Below are 6,000 nucleotides of genomic sequence, written 5' to 3'. Positions count from 1 at the left end.
AATACGTCAAGGGTGAGAAAGGCGGAGGAGGGAAGGGAAGGAGGATAAGAAATAATAAAAAATATAAAAAAAGAGGGCGAGGAGGAGGGGGGTGGAGAAGTAAGATGTTATACGAATTTGAGAAAAGCGAGGTTTAAAAATTCACAGGTTAACGAAACAACAAAATTAATTGCTATGATAAATATTTCAGATAGCATAGAAAAGGATGAAGAATTAAAAGAAAAAAAAGTAAAGGGGAATAAACACAGCATTTAAAAGTGCGAGGTAGTGGGAGAGATAAAAGGGGAAGGAAGAAAGGAGAGTGAGAGGGAGAGGGAGTCGGGAAGGGAAGCAAGAAGCAATAGGAGTGAATGCTACGTATCACGGCTCACAAAGGGAAGGAGGAGGAAAGGAAGTGAGAGGGGAAGGAAGGAAGGAACATGAGAAGATGGGGAGAAAGAAATAGCGTAGAGAGTATAACAGATTATCATGCGGACAACTATATATCTTGAGAATGTGAGGATTGGAACGAGGAAGAGTGAGAGAAAAGTAATTGTTCCTCTTGTTTATAATATACAACTCAGGGTAAAATGATCAACGAAAATAAAAGAATGCATGTAAGGAAAGTATTTCTTTAAGCGACATGAATACAAAGCAACTTACTGTGATTATAAAAGAGTGACTTCATCAGTGCCTAAATTTGTTTCAGGACTATTGCACCGCTTAGAGAGAGAGAGAGAGAGAGAGAGAGAGAGAGAGAGAGAGAGAGAGAGAGAGAGAGAGAGAGAGAGAGAGAGATACATACACTTAAACTTGAATGTCTTTAAATTTTCTTCCTCATTATTTTTCACAAGGTCTCGTTTCACGCTCCGCACGCGAATAATCTTCGCACCGTCTGAGGAAAAGGTCTTGGTGCCGGCAGCTCCCGGCGGCAATAATGATATTCTCGCCTGAGTCCTGCTTCTTCAAGACTCTGTCCAAGTTCTGAGTAGTTTAGGCGACACTCGAGTCTCTCCTCCAAAGGCCGGGGCCAAGGAGTGACGAACTGACTCAAGATTCATGATCCCTTTGGTTAAAAGCTGTGCGTTCAAGCAAAAGGGCTCGAGAGTATTGGAGCTTGCCGGGAGAAAATGTGCTGCTACTATAGTGCGTGGCCTGGCGAGGAGGAAGAGGAATGAATACATAGGAACACACAAAGATACCTGTTGACCTGTTGGTCTGTAGCGAGGGTACCTACTGGGCTGCTGCTACTGCTGAAAAACTGCGTTCGGCAAGTCAAGATAGAATAGAGGAAGACTCCTTCCCACCGGCAACGTGCCGGCAAGATAAAGGCCAACACAAGGACTTTTATTTTTTAGAGAACAAGGCAAACACAATGCCCTTTTATTTTTAGAAAACTGGGCATAGGTATTTTGCAGGAGAGGAAGGATTAAGAGAAGACTATCCTAGCTTAACACTACAGCTGGCCAAACCTATGGGGGAAATTACATATGGAGGAGGAGGCAGAGGAGGAGGAGGTGGTGGTGGTGGTGGTGGTGAAGGAAGATTAGATGGAAGAGATAAAGAAAGGGTTGAATTATTTCTACTACCATCCTAACAACAACAACAACAACAACAACAACAACAACAACAACAACAACAGTGAAAATGATTATATACGACTAATATACTCAAACATTTTACTACTAAAGCAATAATAATAATAATAATAATGATAAAAAATGATGGTACATTACTAAGATACTAAAACAAAGACAACTTTTATAACAACCTGTCCCTGTCTTCGACGTAATAACACGACCCAGAACAGACGCAGCGCCGCTCACCCCCAGCGGCAGGGAAAATTACAAACACACGCAACACATATCGATCACCAACACCCTTCTTCCCCTCACCTCATTGTGGTACATGGCATACACACTTTATCGTGATGGTTTTATCGCACATTAAAATTAACTAGCGACATAAAAATTGTTACTGGATGCACGAACAGCTAGCCAATGAGTGTGGAGAAGTGACGTCACGGCCTACAGTGCATGGCAACCCCTCTCAGCGAAGCGATCTTCTCCGTTTTCCCTCTGTCTTACCTGCGTCCTGTACTAGAAATGACTTTGCGTTCATTGCATTGACTTTAAATGTTTATGTGATCCTAAATTATTCTTCGTCATTATCTAGTGGAGTTAGTGTTGCAGGCACATTTTGGATTGTCACTGTTTCCGGCACTCGATTAGTCCACGACGAATATTTCTCAATTCCTTCTTGCTCCTTCCATCTTCGGTCAGTGTATTCCAGCATCCGGTGTTGGGTGGCCTGGTGCGGCTCGCTGTCTTGTGTTTGTGCTTGATCGATTTGTACATGATAAGTGTTAACATTCCTTAGGTGCGTGTAAATGTAAACCAAGACGCAGGAAAACCAAGAACTAGTAGAGATAAGGAGAAGTGGTAGTGACAACAATGATAGACAAATGACGGAGAAGCAACAGCAGGGACGTAACGCCATGAGAGGGGCGACTGTGTTGTTTACGAGGATTTATGTGAAGCTTCGTTGAGTAAATGGTTCATCACTCGATTAAACGTCGCAGATGTTAATATATCTTTTGTTTAATACTTTCATCCGTGTAGATGCGTTTCCTCTCCATAAAACATAATGATCTGACATGTTGCAGGAACGTAAGCGTCGGAAGGAGAGCTGGCAATGAATCGCGTGAAGAACCGAACCCCGTACCGCCGCCGCCCTCATCTTGCCAGGGCCAAGCGTCAGCGGGGACGGCGGCAGCGCGGGCCTGTAAGGAATTCTGTGATGCGTGATACTTCAGAAATTGGCACGAGCGATAGTGTGGGCGTGGGGAAAAGTTGAAAGGGAGGTTGATGTGGAAGACTTATGAGACGGAGGAGGAGGCGGCAGCGGCAGCGTCATGTAATGTGATATATCGTCGTGTTGTTCCGTTCCACGAGTTTGTCATCCTCTTGGTCCCGCTCATCGTCGTCACCACTCGTCGGCACAGCCAGTAAGTCTGCCCCCGTCTGCAATTAGATTTGCATTTTTGTAATCTTTCCTTCAATCAAGTCAACCAATATACCGCTTAATATATTTGAACCCAAGTACACTTTCTTTAACATATAATTTCCCTAACATAGTTTACACTCATAGCTGTTGTATAATATATATTCGTAACTCGTGGTACACTTTGAAATCATAATAAGCAAATCGTACAGGCCAGGGCCGGATTTAGATTTATATCTTTTTGGACGGAGGCAACCTGTTACTGACAAGACAGTCAGGAACACGTTATGAACCATTCAAAGCCTCGCTCTAACTTGTTATAGTTTAATGCTCTAACCGTAAATAATGATATAATTGCTGTTGGGATGACAGTGTGTGTGTGTGTGTGTGTGTGTGTGTGTGTGTGTGTGTGTGTGTGTGTGTGTGTGTGTGTGGCATCTGGCATCTGGCATCAGCCTTGATATTGAGCATCAAAAATTTACTTAGTTTCTGTGTGGGACAGTTCGGCCACAGATTGGTTAAGCAGAGCTCGGAGCGCGATGGTTCCACCACACCCTTACCTGTGATAGTGACTTCGTTTCGTTGTAGCTACTACGTTTATAAAAATAGACATTTAATGTAAACCATATATTTTACAAACATTACCTTATTTCTATATGATCAGCTGCTCCATGTTTGACAAACTTGGTGTAATACATACAATAATCAAGCGGGCTTATGGAGGCCCATGGTAACTCATAAGGCAACAAAGGAACACAAAAGTTCTGAAATGAATTCTGGGAGGCTCCATTATTTGTGTCATGCAATGGTCATTTGGTAAGCAGTCATGCCATGCACATATAGATGACAGCATTATACATGATTACAGTACTACTGCGTATCACTTTTGATTACGTAGTATTTCACAGCTGCGTGTCTCAAGTATGACATGACTGAACGAAACTTCAAATGGTTCATGTGTTCCTGCGTGTCGTCTACTATAATATACTAATAACGTGTGTGTGTGTGTGTGTGTGTGTGTGTGTGTGTGTGTGTGTGTGTGTGTGTGTGTGTGTGTGTGTTCTACCCCTCTGTCTTTGCAAGTCAACAGTTGAACTACACTCCCGCTGAGGCACGGAATGATCTACAGATGATGTAAACTCTCATACTTTTTCGTTGATTTAAGTGTAATTAACGCCTGTCTTTTTTTTAAATGGCATCGAGTAAACTCTGCGTGCTAATTTATGACTTAAATAGTTTTGTTTCATAAGCGAAGTGGCGTCAAAACCGAGGTGACTGGATTTGCCATCACTCACGTTTCATTTCTTCTGTAGCCGTTTCCACAACTCTGCTGGATACCCGTTTCGAAACGCTTTTTTTTCATATACTGGTTGGTGAGTAAGAGAAAATACTAACCAACAGCCCCCCCTCCAAACATCTTTTTTTTTTATCATGTTATTGTTCTCATAGAATAAAATACCAAAATCTCGAAGAATAAGGTATGTATTTGTCTGCTAGATATCTTTAACCCCTTGACCTCGGATTTCCCACAAGAAGACATCACCAAGCTACAGGAATGGAACAAAAAGTGTCTGCTACAATTCAATGAGGAAAAATGTAAACTGCTGCACCTTGGGAGAGGATATCCAGCATACCAATACCACATGAAAAACACTCCACTATCCACCACAGAAGCAGAGAAAGACCTGGGAGTATATGTTACCAGGCTACCAGTGAAAGCTGAATCCGTACCAATCGCAGTGGACGGGTTAAGCAAAGAGTCTCTCATTATTTTCCTTGGCCTTGCCCCTCCCTCCCCGCCACCTTCTCCTGCCGCCTCCACGTGTTACGGTCGCGAGTGGTCCGCCTCTCGTCCTGCATCCCGACATGTGCTGGAAAATATTGCTACATTCTCCTGCGTCAGCCTCCGCCGTGATCCATCTTCAGCCGCGTCTCGGGAGCGAACGTTGCCGCGACCTTAGTGAAGAATGAGCCTCGATTATTCGTGTGTTCAGGGCCGAGTTGGAGGCACAAAAAGGAGAGGGGAGATGAGGGGAGGGAAAGGAAGGAAGCTAGGGTGGCCCAGTGGAAAGGAGCGTGGGTGGAGTGGGAGTGTGATTGAGGAGGGAGGGCAACGTGAGTGAAAGGGAAGGAAGGGAGCGTGAATGAAAGGGAAGGAAGGGAGTAGGAGTGATTGGGTAAGGAAGGGAGCCTGAGTGAAGGGGAAGGAAGGGAGCGTGAGTGAAGGGGAAGGAAGGGAGCATGAGTGAAGGGGAAGGAAGGGAGTAGGAGTGATTGGGTAAAGAAGGGAGTTTGATTGGGCAAGGAAGGGGGCGTGAATGAAGGGGAAGGAAGGGAGTGGGAGTAAAGGTGAATGAAGGAGCGCGAGCAGTGGGGAAAGAAGGGAATGAGAGCATAGCGAGAGAGCATGAGTGTAGGAGTGGAGAGAGGGAGCATGATAGGAGGTAAAGCAAGAGCAGAAAGGAGAGAGAATAAGAATGGAAGGAAGAGTAACTAATGGAAACGGAATGACGGACAGATGGGAGAGGAATTACGTTGAGAAGGGAGTCAGATGTTGAGTGAAGGAGGGCTGGGAGTGAACAGTGAGGCACCGGGCGGGGTGGGTGGGTGGAGGGAAGATGTTGAAGGTAAACTTGCGTATGTGTATAAACTTGCCTTATCACTATTCGACGAAGGCATCTCACGTTATTGAATATCGCGGAGCGGCACCGAGTCTGCGCCTGCCACTTGTACCGCGCCTCCGTCTTATCTTCCTGCAGGCTGACTTAATCCAGACCAAGTGGAGTTTATACTAATGCTACCCCCTCCCTCCCCCCCCCACACACACAATGCAGTGGATTACGCCTAGCAATGCCAACCGGCAGGCTTAACTAAATCTATTTATATCTATCTATCTATCTAGATATATATCTACCTATATCTATCTCTCTATCTATAGATTTATATGCATAGACTTAGGACTTACCTTAGCACCTTGCTCAGGCCGAAAGTTTTTTCGTTGATAGTATCGGCTACTGT

At 44.5% G+C, this 6,000-nt stretch overlaps 1 long non-coding RNA gene across 1 annotated transcript in view; it reads left to right on the top strand.

Moving 5' to 3' along the window:
* The first annotated feature begins 1,706 nt into the window (after positions 1-1,706).
* Positions 1,707-6,000, top strand: part of LOC127009060 (uncharacterized) — a 28,108-nt gene continuing 23,814 nt past the window's right edge. The window contains exon 1 of the long non-coding RNA XR_007761553.1: positions 1,707-2,986. This is a non-coding gene — a long non-coding RNA (uncharacterized LOC127009060). The remainder of the gene's footprint in view (positions 2,987-6,000) is intronic.

Source organism: Eriocheir sinensis, chromosome 39 (assembly GCF_024679095.1).
Source record: "Eriocheir sinensis breed Jianghai 21 chromosome 39, ASM2467909v1, whole genome shotgun sequence".
Taxonomy (NCBI): Eukaryota; Metazoa; Arthropoda; class Malacostraca; order Decapoda; family Varunidae; genus Eriocheir; species Eriocheir sinensis.
The sequence above is the reverse complement of the archived record's forward strand: the minus strand, read 5'-3'. Positions and strand labels throughout refer to the sequence as shown.